Raw genomic sequence first — 13,257 nt, 5'->3', positions numbered from 1 at the left:
CAAATGCAGTAAAATAAAGTTTGCTCACTGATCTTAAAGCTTCACTAATAATTTTTTATGGGTCAAATGTGCAATATGTAACAATAAAATGGCAGTATAGGGTGGCAGTATTTCGCCATTTGTGCATGGAGAGATATTCCTGTGACATAATACTGACATCTAGCAAACAGCAAAAAGTTTTTATGATAAATTACTATATGTTTTTTAATTGGAGTAAGTTCATAACACTCCTCTGATATTACAGTTGTTACTGTATACAGAACAAATTAAGGAAAACAGCCCTGGAAGGACGACACAGTACAAACTCAAGGAGTGAAAACTGCATGGACATATCTATCTGATTACACCAAATGTGGCAATGTTGGTTCCACTTAGCCGGATGCCACAGTGTCAAAGAGAAGAAGAGACCAAGAATGACAAGACTATCAGCCCGTTCTCATTCCAAAGTCGTCAACTAATGCAGCTTTGTCAGTGATTTCAGCATCAAACACTAACGCCAAAAGCCACCTTTCGTGGCAATATGGTATGCCGCTGGACGACGTCAGTTTGCAGCACAGCCGGATGGAACCTTTCATGGTGTTCAGAGATGCCTGTCACAGCAATATAATACGTGGATGGCGGCATCAGTTAATAACAAGGTCAGGAGGTATCTGCCACAGTGGGATGATACGCCGCTGGAGGCCATCAGTTTGAAACACTGCCGGTCACAACGTAAAATAAGGAGCTGGGAAGTCCCTGTAGAGTGGGAGAGAGCAACACATTTTCAGTCCAACCTTGTCACATATTGTTGTTTGGTCATGGACTTTCTACATCCAGATATGATGTGCATGGTACCCCGGCTGCGTTGGTTGTTGGCACTCTGGGACGCTGTGTCAACGTCTGCCCGTTGCATGCATCATTTTCTTTCTAAATATACTTCCGTATACTGTCTCTTTCAAAATAAATGCACCACGTCAGTACAATACTGCGAATTCACATTTTTTCTCCTCCAACAACTAATGCACATGGTTGGGTTCAGGAAATAAGAACAGGGTTTGGCTTTATAATCTTATGATACGCGAACACCGCTCTCCTGGTTGAAAGTCGGTGTTTGTTGGTAAAAATGTTGGCGGGACACTTCGAACTGCAAAGAAGGTTAGTTATGACTCTTTCTATTATAAAGTTTTGGTCCATGAAGGTTTTATATTTGCAAAACTTCCCAGGAGCCAAGACAAGCAATTTAAAAATCCAAGACCTCATCACAATATAAAGTCTGTGAGCCAACGGGAGAAACACTACTACCCATATTCAGTGGGCCGCATACTGCAGCTAAGTGATCCACCCATTAGCTAAATGACCTGCCCACTTTAACCTTCATGTCAGTCCATGATCAGCTCCCTTTGCTTCTTGGCCTGGAAGCAGAATTCCTGATGAAAATGCTACATTAGCAATTAGCTAGCTATGAAGTATTAGGTTAAAAGAGAGATGGTTAAGGGGGGAGAGGGTAATGGGAAGGGTTACATCTCATTACTTATATAATAAGTGACGTCTTCATGTATTATGGAATATAAAGTGGATTATTGCTACATTTGGCCCCATTTGTCCACTACAGTGTCAAGTTGTATGGGTCAAATAAACATTACAATGGAATGTGTTTATAGCTATACATGTCTTGAAGTAAACCTGGAAGTCAGAAACGTTTTTTGGCGTATGCAACAGGCGAGCAACTCCATTGGAAGGAACAGGCGCCATCTTGGGATCTGGTATCTACTAATATATCTATGACCCATGGCCACATCTTTAACCATCTTCAAAATTTAGCTTTCTTTTTAACATTTCAATATATTTCATATCTAAATATAACAGGAGAGGGGAAAGTTGACTGAGGCTCTGCTATGTTCCAAGTTTGTTCAACAGTTACTGGAGCGCAGACTGAAAAGGGGGTGTAGGAAGGGCTAATTCGAAATTGCAAGTGAGTAATGACAGTCGGTTACATATACATGCAGAGAACACGGGATTCTTTGTCCCAGAGGAAAAGATGAATTAGAAGAATCTGGCAGCAACAAACACCCGACACGTGAGGGCTTTGGCAAAAGCAAGTCTATTTGTTACGTGAGTGGGAGGGTACCGTCAAAACCACAGCACAATACTTCACTTTGTCACTTTGAAAACCTGCAACTATCGTCTGTCCTAAATGATAGCTGAGGTTGAAGAATGATGCCCTGGAGAGATGTGCGGGAGATGCGCTGTGGGTGAGGCAGGTATAATCTTTCTGCACCTCTGACTATTTCGAGTATTTTGTGGTGATGAAATTTATGAGGTCAGTGCACTGAAGAGCAAAACCGTGGAAAACACTGACGTCAGTGGAGCTGGCCAGCAGGGCGCGTTGACACCATCCTCAGAGCCAGAAGATGAGCTGGTCACGAATCTGCACTGTCCTGGATCTGAAAAAATCATTTAGCAAATTCCAAGTGATTTCTCATTGCCCTTTCCCCTCGAGTGTCGCAAAAGTGCTCTGAGCTTCTATCAAGATGTCTTCATCAGCACTGGAATGCTGTGAGACAGTGCTACCATCCGTGTGTGTGTGTGTGTGTGTGTGTGTGTGTGTGTGTGTGTGTGTGGAGGGGGGGTTGCCATTGTGTTACCACCCCTGTAAAGATTCTCATGTGGTGAACAGACCTTGTTTATTTGGAGTTCACACAGCGTGCATGTTGCCATGCGGCACATCAATTCTTTTACATTTCCTGCCGGCTCTTCAAGAAAGAGACATTTCCAAGCCAAACAATGTGCTAGAGAAATTTAAAGCAATAAAAATTACATGTGCCTAAATTGGCCTAAATCCATTGCATTTCCATCTACACAAAACATATGCCTGAAAGCGCATGAATGAATATCACATCCTGTTCTGTACACAGTGTTCGAAGCACAATTCCCATTTGGAATATACAGCGCCTTTCAGAGTTATGTGTTTTATATCATTTGGAGTTAATTATTTCTATGCAGTAAGTTTGTTGTAGTTAGTGTCATGTGGAAGACATTATGGAGTTAAGAGTGTAGATCCTACCCTTATACTTTCGCAAATCATGACAATTATGTTCAGATTTGCGGTGTCACTGCAGAAGTACAGATATTTAGTGCTTACAAATTTCACCCTCTAAGCATTTCATGTTCTTGCAGGGATTTTATTGTTGATTTTTTTTCGTAGTTTATATGCCATAAAAACGTCTGTTGCAGTTACTTTGATACACTGCAGAGACCAGGTTTATTTAACGCGTGCAACAAAATTAATTGCACTTAATGGGGGTAGTTGTGGTTTACAAGCTTAATCGTAGGGTTGGTGGTTCAATCCCTGTCTCCTGTCCAGGTGTTGAAGCGTCATTGAGGCAGACGCTGAACCGCGATTATTCCTGAAGACCAGTGAGTTGCATGGCAGCTCTGACGCCATCCGTATACGTGAGTGAGTGTTAGTGAGTGAATAAACCCCTTTTTCCACCCAAATTTGCGCATGTATGCATGCTTTTTAAACACAGGAAAACTTGCTAAAATAGGTGATAGTTCTTTCACACAGACTGCGCAGTGGTGGCATTTCTTTTTGGCCAGCGTGGAAATTAACATCACCCTGGTTCTCTCGTCGGAAAGCCAATGGGATTTTCAATGGTTTGTGAATTATTGGATAAAATAAGCTCTGTGGCAAAAAAAAAAAGTTTGATGCTTCGGCCTGTTCTCATTCAGAAGTTAGCAAATACTGCCACCTTGTTAGTGTTATGATATGTGTTATTCATGGTGTTGATGATATGCCGGTGGACAGCTGGACATCACCTATCATGACAGCGTCAGTTGAAATGTAGCTGCTAACGACGTAACATAAGTAGCTGGAAAGTCCCTATCGGGCAAGCGGGAGTGGTAGTGGATGGGTTCAACAAACCCTGGACTTTCACCCGTGATCCTAGTGTCTGCTTCTCGTATGAATGTCGAGCCAAACCATGATGTTTTTTTTCTAAACCTAACCATGTGCTTTGTTGCACAGTATAAATGTACATGTCGTCCCAGCATGTCAATACCTAGTGGTATTTTGCTCAGCAAGTCAATCTTCACCAGTGAACACCACAATTCTGATTTTTGGGTGTTAATGAAATTGTGAGAAGTAAAAAGCTAACATTGGGCGCATGGTCTCAAGACTAAAGCGTTGCCACCACAACGACCCCCCCTCATGGGGGGTGGTGGTGTGTCTTTCTCAAGCTCGGGTCCTCTACCAAAGGCCTGGGAGTTCTGGGCAGTATCTTAGCTGTTCCTAGGACTACACTCTTCTGGACACAGCCACTCTCCCAGTTTGGGGGCCATTGTTGCTTTTACTCCCCACATCTTTTCAAGCTCCTCTTCCAGCCCTTGGTATTTTTCCAGCTTCTTGTGTTCCTTCTGCCTGATGTTGCTGTCGCTCGGGATTGCTACATCTATCACCACTGCCTTCTTTTGTTGTGTGTCCATCAACATGATGTCCGGTTGGTTAGCCATCACCAGTTTGTCAGTCTGGATCTGGAAGTCCCACAAGATCTTAGCTCAGTCATTCTCAACCACCTTAGGAGGTGTCTGCCACTCTGCCCTTGGGACTTCCAGCCCATACTCAGTGCAGATGTTCCTGAACACTATGCCAGCCACTTGATTATGGCGTCCCATGTACGCTCTTCCTGCCTGCATCTTACACCCTGCTATTATGTGCTTAATTGTCTCAGGAGCATCTTTGCACAGCTTGCACCTGGGGTCCTGTCTGCTGTGATAGACCCCTGGCTCTGTTGATCTTGTACTGAGTGCTGTTCCTGTGCTGCCATGATTAGTGCTTCTGTGCTGTCCTTCAGTGCTTTCGAACCACTGGTAAGATTTCTTTATGTCGGCGACCTCTTCAATCTCTCTGTGGTACAGTACATGCCGTGCAGGGGCTTGTCCTTCCATGATGGTTCAGCCTCCTTTTCTGCTTCCTGAGGGAGTCACTAAGCAGCTCATCTTTGGGGGCCATCTTCTTGATGTATTCCTGGATCTTGGTTTTTTCATCCTGGACAGTGGCTCTGACGCTCACCAGTCCTTTGGCCCCCTCGTTCTACTTAGTGTATAGCCCCAGGGTGCTGGGCAAGGGATGAAACCCTACATGTATTGTGAGAAACTTCCTTGTCTTGATATCAGTGGCCTCCTCTCTCTTCCTTTGGACCAGCTAATTATACCAGTTGGGTATCTGATGACTGGCAGGGCGTACATTTTGATGGCTCGGTCCTTGTTCATTCCGTTCAGCCAACTTTAGGGACCTGCGTTACTTTGTGTAGGTGTTTGGCTGTGGCTCACTTCCTTGCGATCTACTCATGGTTCCTATTTGTCTGCGGGATCCCAAGGTATTTGTAGCTGTCCTGAACATCTGCTATGCTGCTTTCTGGTGGTTCAACCCCCTCGGTTCTGATCATCTTCCCTATCTTTGATACTGTCTGACCACACTTACCTAGTCTGAATGACAAATACCTTTGCTGTAGAAGCTTTCCAGTGGCAGAATGTCTTCACACATTTACAAGTTGAGTAATGCGCTGTTTTGTTTACTTTCTTGGTGAATGTGTTACTGAATTGCATCTCTCTCTGACTGAGTTACACTTCAGATAAACACATACATGCAGCTCTGTTCCAACAGCAGAACATACTGGAGACTTGTGGGCTGGGGAGTTGAGGATTTACTGGGTCTATATGGCTGGGATTATTTTCCACAAACCACAGAGCACATCCAGGCCAGTTCTGCTGTTATGTCCCGTCAAATACAATGACATCACTGTTGTGTCAGGTTTTTTTAAGAGTGTGTGTGTGTGTGTGTGTGTGTGTAGTTGAGAATGGGCTCCACGGTGCTGCATGGTCAGCTGTTGGCCTGCTAGGACTCCATGACTGATGGGTAGCAGAGCCACTGGCACAGACCTCCGCAGCTGCACTAGATGATGCCACAGTGCTGCCAAGCCAGGCACTCGGCATTCCTCTATACATAAGCAGGAGAAATGAGGTCGTTTGTAGCCTGTGTAATGGCACGCAACAACACAGTATAATACGTGTACATACACACATCATCATGCACGTTTCTACAAATTCACACATGTAAACATCATAATTAAAACCACCCATGCACATTACCGATACCCATACCTCTAGAGGCTTATATGTGATATCAAATGACTGTATGTGTATGTGTCTGTTGCTAATTTAGGCTGAGCAGGTTTGGCAACTCATCAACTCAGGTTTATGGGTGTATCCAAAAGGATTAATTCAAGCCCGTAACAACCTATAAACATATATTACAGAGTAAACTGGGGTATTTACTCACCTATTCTATGAGCTAGTGGGATGATTACCATTCCAAAAAGTCCCTAATATAATCTCCTGCCAGCAGAATGAGTCAGTGGAACAGCTATTGCATAACTGAGGCTTTGAAAGGCAACCACATACTGTATGATGTGGCATGTGTAAATCAGATTATGATTTCATATCTACCAAGTAGGTCTTAAAAAGCGTTTCTTTTCTTTCTGGTATACAATGGCATGTGGCCCAGAGTTGGAGGGCTTATTGACACACTGAATAACTTGTGACTAGATGTCAGAAGAAATTTGTTTCTGTTAATTGAAATCATGCCTGCGCTGGAAATCATTGGGTCTCTATGATGCTGGTATTTTCTGCTCATTTGTAACTGATACTATAAATCTGGCTTCGCTGTAAATATATCAGTAATATCAGACCATTATTGCTGAGACCAACAGCCATGATCGTTTAAGTCCAGGAACATGTTCTTTTTGGTAAAAGTGTTTGTTTTGAGAGCTTCTCCTGCAGCACACGCACAGAACAAACTGTCCAATCCAATCAAATATGTGAGGTTTTCCTTTTTAAGATTGATTGGTTAATTTAACAGACATTGTGCACTTTAATAAATATGGTTGAAAATTTGCTAGAGTTAGCCAGTTAGTCATTAGTTAGCCACTAGCTAGCTAATGTTAGCTAGTTTCATATAGCTTACATGCTAACATAAGGAGCATATGCTACGCGAGTTAGAAAACAAACTTACTGAGTGCTGCGGTGGCTCTATGGTGGATACTGTCGCTGTCGCCAACGATGCACTGCTGAAATTCTGACATGTTGGCATGTTGGTAAGCGAGGATGGAACTCTAAGTACACATCAAACTAAATTTCCCTAAACATGGTTTTTGTCATTTAAGGTAGTTCATGTCACACTGATGTATGTTCAAGTGTTCATTTTCTCCAGTTAGTTTGGTTTTAATTCGTTATTTGATGCTATAAACACCCGGGCTTTTGTTTTGGTAGCCTACTTGACCGGCACCGTGCATTTGCATATATATATATATCTATATATACATACAATACATACAGTATGTATGTATATATATATATATATATATATATATATATATACATACATACATACAGTATATATATATATATATATATATAATATAATATAAATATTTAGAATGAAACGTCCTTTCATTTTATAGTTACAGTCTACTAATAAAACTCAGCCCTGAGGAGTGAGTGAGCTCCTTTTAGAGTTTGAATGTTTCATGCACCAGTTTCACTCTGCATTCACAGATTGTCAGTTTTCACCAAGTCTCATATTCATTATGAGCAACTGACAGTAATTGGAAATACCAAACATCAGAGCTGTTATAGCATTATGCAATATGGTTGTGTATAATTGTGGATACTGAGTGTGTTTGCTTGTCTGGTTTTCTGATTATACCTGTGGGAGCGGCGTCTGTGGCAGCTTTTTATTGGAATTAATAGGCCGCCATCTTGGAACACTGCATCAAAATCTCCTAATAAATCAATACTTAGAATCCAAGCAGGCAAAAAACACATGATACTATTTCATATCAGAAGAATTTACCAATTTTTTTTTTTACCTTTTACTCAATACCAAGCTCATATTCGCCTTCTCTCAGCAGACCAGATGAGCACTAGTCAGACTCTCTCCAAGCGAAACTTGACAGTTCAAACAGTCTTAAATGAGAACAGAATTATTTACAGGCACGATCACAATGTTCCCACTACAAAGCCCTGAATCATGGGTAATTTTGAGAGGGTCTTTTTTGTGTCATCCATTACTAACCATTACCTTGTCAGGCAAATGTAACACAGTGCGCTCTGTCTGTCTTTCTCTGTCTCCGCTGGGCATTGCATGTCATACTTGCAAAACATGATATACAAGGTGAGTGGCACAGTGAAGACCATCCACAGCACTTTGATGTAGAGCAGCATGATGTGCATTTGGCGGTGAGCGAAGTCAAAGCAAATAGATTTGAGGCAACAAAGACAGAATACAGAGCAGACAGCTAATGGCCAGCAGAGTGCTCGTGCTCTCAAAATCACACTGGTTGGAGTTTGTGAGAGAAAAGACACAAATGGACTGAGGGTTAATTTAGAAGGGTCTCATGTAGTGTTGGGATCATTACTGATAAAATAAAAAGTATCACTCATTACTCATCCTCTTTTCAAAAGTTACTCCCTCTTAACAGTTAATTAATTGGACTTCTCCTTATATTACATTTATATTTCACCACATAAAATTGGTAACTGCGTCCTTTTTCCTCAAAGTTCGGACTTTGCATGTGCGCCTCCAACACATTCTCATCCCTCACATATCGCTGCTTTGTCAGTGTCTTTTCACGTTCACATATTATGCACAAGGTATCCTGCTGTTGACATTCTAGCATGCCACAACCAGCGTCAGGACGTTAACAAAAGGTGGTTTGACTCTACATTCACACAGGAAACAAACACCAGGCTCCTGGATAAAAGTCTGGGTTTTGTTGGACCCATCTAGGGACTTTCCAGCTCCTTATATTACGTCATTACCAACAGCGCCATCCTGTAGCTTATCATTTCGCAGTGTAAGGTGGCTTTTGCTGTCAGGTGTCTGACGCCGGAATCACTGATAGTGCGAAGGTATTTGAAGACTTAGCAAATGAGAAAGGGCTGGCACCTCTGTGTGAATGTCAGAGTCATCTCCAGTAGCTAAGCGCAGCTAAGGCTAGGTACCTTTTACCTCAGGGTATGATTACCTCAGGAGAGCCATCATGGAGATAAGCAACGTTTCATCCACTACACAGGCCTGTATTTAGCCACAAGCTTCTTTGGTTGTTTGGAGCTTGTAGCCTGCAGCTGTCCACCATCGAAATCTGGTTTTGGTTGTTCAGCCAGTGTCGGGCTACAGCCGTCCTTTGCAGCCATCCAAACAGGGCTTGCCTTTGGTGGGGTATATGAACACTGGCTTCATGTTGTTGTGCTGATGGTCAAAGAACGTGTTTCAGAAGGTATAAAGTTGTGTTTTTTAGAATGGAACGTATCTTAGTACCAGTACCTGCAACACAATTCCACATATCCACTGACTGTGAAAGATGACAGATGGCATTGTTTAAAATAACAACTAGCTAATACCAATACCAATTGTTGTTTGATTTGTTTTTGCTCTTTTTTTGATTGATAGAATTTATAATTAGATGCCCCAACCACCTCAACTGGCTCCTCGTGATGTGGAGGAGCAGCGGCTCTACTCCGAGTCCCTTCCGGATGTCCGAGCTCCTCACCCTATCTCTAAGGCTGAGCCCAGCCACCCTGCGGAGGAAACTCATTTCGGCCACTTGTACTCACGATCTCATTCTTTCAGTCACTACCCAGAGCTCGTGACCATAGGTGAGGGTTGGAACGTAGATCGACCGGTAAATCGAGAGCTTCGCTTTCTGGCTAAGCTCCCTCTTCACCACAACGGACCGGTTAAGCGCCTGCATCACTGCTGACGCCGCCCCAATCCGCCTGTTAATCTCCCGCTCCATCCTACCCTCACTCGTTAACAGGATCCCGAGATACTTAAACTCCTCCACCTGAGGCAGGACCTCCCCTTCGACCTGGAGTGGGCAATCCACCCTTTTCCGGCTGAGGACCATGGCCTCAGACTTGGAGGTGCTGATTCTCATCCCAGCCGCTTCACACTCCCTACCGTCCCAGCAAGAGCTGGAGGTCACTGTTCGATGGGGCTAGGAGGACCACGTCGAGATCCTCCTGTCACCGAACCTGACACCCCCCACCACTTGGCTGCGCCTAGAAAGTCTGTCCATAAAAGTTATGAACAGAACTGGTGACAAAGGGCAGCCCTGGTGGAGTCCAACTCTCACCAGGAACAGGTCTGACTTACTGCCGGCCACGTGAACCAGACTCGTGTTCCTTCGGTACAGGGACTGGATGGCCCTTAGCAAGGGGCCACCAACCCCATACTCCTGTAGCACCCCCCACAGGATGCCCCCCTGTTTCGGGCATCTAGTAAGGATGCCTTCCGGACGCCTCCCTTGGAAGGTGTTTCGGGCATGTCCAACTGGGAGGAGACCTCGGGGCCGCCCCAGGACACGCTGGAGGGATTACATCACCTGGCTGGCCTGGGAACGCATCGGGCTTCCCTGACAGAGCTGACAGAAGTGGCTGGGGAGAGGACTGTCTGGGCTTCTTTGCTGAGGCTACTGCCCCCGCGACCCGGACCCAGATAAGCGGAGGACGACAAGTACGAGACGAATTTATAATTAATTAATAATTAATTATTTACTTAATTTTATAATTTAATATTCCATTATATCAAATAATATAATAATATGAAATTTAATATTTGTATATATTTTTTAAAATATTTTTAATAAATCATATCACATTTATATTGTATTTAATATTAAATATTATATATTTAATAATAATGATTGAATATTATATAATTAATTATTTTCATCTAAATAATTTGAATTATTTTATTTGATATTTATTTATTTTGATATTTAGTTGATAATTATTTAATAGAATTGATAATTAATGTTCTATTGCATTTTTAATTTGTTTTTTTCCATTTTTATTCCCCCTTTATTTCTTGTCCCCGGGGAAAGAAATAAATCCTCAGTATTAAAATAAATTCAGCCCATCATTACGCTATCTTTAAATGAACACAAATTCAACCATACAAATTTATAACAACCTTTGATGTAACTTTATTTCACATAGAAAACATCTTCAAAGGCCTTTTACCTACATATATTGTGATATGTTCCTTCAAACAGCTGTATTTATTCAAGTTTCTCCCCAAAAACTACTTTTACAAGATTATATTCGAACACATCATAATAACGTCATAATTTTCCTTCACCCAACAGTCTATCGCAACTTTCATTAGCTGTCAGTTCTGGCCACCAGCTTCTACCAGTTAACATTAACTAGCTCTCCTGTTGGTTTCAATGTACGGTGCGTCTCCTGATCCAGGGATGTTATTGAATACTGGATTTCAAATCAGTAGGAGGGTGACAATGAAAGTAAGGTTGTAGCAAGGTGTTTGTTTTGGGGGTAGCTTGAATATTATTACTGAAATGTTATTAGTAATTTGTTATACAATTCATCAATGAGGTCTCCTGCTGGCTGACTTGCAGCCAGGTGATAAACAACAGTGGTCTGACGGAGGGACAGGACTGTGAGGTCAAAAGGGCAGAACGCAGGTCGGCTGGGTTTTGATGCTCTCCCATGAGTCAGTCATTCATCTTGGAGAAAACAACACAAGTCTAAACAAGTGATAAGGAAGCAGTTAATTCTGGAGGTGCTTCATTCATCGCTGGAGAAGCCAGTTCCTGTTGAGGCCCATACCTTTTATTACTGAGGTCTGGTTTTCAGTCTCTGGCTGAGTCTTCATCGTGTGCATTAATGTAACAGCTTATGACACGTTCGTTTGTATAATAGTGCAGATAGGAACACATTCAGGAACACATTGTTCTAGTGTGCGGCCAGCAGCTGCTGCAGCTCATTTACATCAGTGGAAGAAAACTGCTGACAACAGTAGAAAAATGTAATTATGCTAAACATCAATGTGTTATAGCTATAGCCAGGGGTTAAATAGGGATTTGTTATATGGTGGTATATTTGTGGTAGTAGCTGACCTGGAGAAGGGGTCGGGGCTGCTGTCAAACAGGTCAGACCCAGTGCTGCCGCTGGCCACCAGGCCACTGTGATGAATGACTGACTGACGAGTGCACTGAGGTCACTCCTTCTTCTTTTTCTTTCCATTTTATGGCAGTTGACAAAAAGCGTTAACAGGTGTTATCGCCACCTAGACTGAGGTCTAGCTAAGTAGCTTTAAAGGAAACCCACTGGGAAAAAAAGGAATCCCTGTGAAAACACAGAGGAGCGTAGGCCTACGGCAAAAATGTTGGCTGATAATTAATAAGAAATGCAAAACAGCAACACCAAGGTATGATTTAGATCATTTAAAACTGCATGCTTACATACTAAACTAAGATGTTCTTTTCAACTGTAAAATGTCTTGTCCCAGTGAATACAGGAATGAATGCAGGGATGACTACAGGGCAAACTGACAGGGATCAAAGGGAAACACACAGGTATATATACACAGAAAAACTAATCACAAGAACGAGACACAACTGGAGTAGGAGGACACAGGCAACAGGAGGGAAATGGAGATTGGCTAACAACAAGGGTGTGGTGAGAACACTAGGGTGGAGCAAACAAGACTAACACAGAACAGGTGTGAAGGGAAGACTCGGGGAACAGGGAAGGACTAACGAGACAGGTGTGACAGAAAACAGGCAGGAAGCCACACAAAGACAGGAAGTAAAACCAGACATGACACATGAATCTGCAAAATAAAACAGGAAACAGATTAAACATGAATGTATAACATGAAACAAGGAACCATGATAACACATATGCACATCAGTGTGGGTATTTCCCGTGATTAAAAAGCTGTTAAAACTGCCATCATTGCATCTGACTCTGTGTACTTCGTCTGTTCAATAGAGTCACATACGCGACCTCCTCCTGTGTACTCTTGAGTCTTTCTAATTAAAAAGCTTATATCTCAACAGTTTTACCACAAAGTATGACTTTCTTGACCTTAAAATTTATGTTTTAAATTCATTAACGACATATTTGGATTTCATGTCACAACTCAAACGGGACCAAAAGATAATATTTCTCTCCTCACTGCCATTCATATTTTTTCCGATCTAAGGTCCCATGAGCTTCACCAGAAGGGGTGTGACTTCGGCACTCCATTAAAAAGTGTGACAGTGATGCGACAGTATTAAGCCCTGAATCATTCCTGTACAAGACACCTTCTTTTCATCCTGTCCTGTTAATTATTATTCATAATGTGCCACCGATCTGCAGTCTAACAGCCTCCTAATGATGCTTACAATTAGTTTGTAGCCATCTTGC

At 42.5% G+C, this 13,257-nt stretch overlaps 1 pseudogene; it reads right to left on the bottom strand.

The window, feature by feature from the left end:
- Nucleotides 1-4,260: 4,260 nt before the first annotated feature.
- LOC144462686 (uncharacterized) lies at nucleotides 4,261-7,129 on the bottom strand (annotated as a pseudogene).
- Nucleotides 7,130-13,257: the final 6,128 nt, after the last annotated feature.

The sequence above is a fragment of the Epinephelus lanceolatus genome, chromosome 4, assembly GCF_041903045.1.
Source record: "Epinephelus lanceolatus isolate andai-2023 chromosome 4, ASM4190304v1, whole genome shotgun sequence".
Taxonomy (NCBI): Eukaryota; Metazoa; Chordata; class Actinopteri; order Perciformes; family Serranidae; genus Epinephelus; species Epinephelus lanceolatus.
The sequence above is the reverse complement of the archived record's forward strand: the minus strand, read 5'-3'. Positions and strand labels throughout refer to the sequence as shown.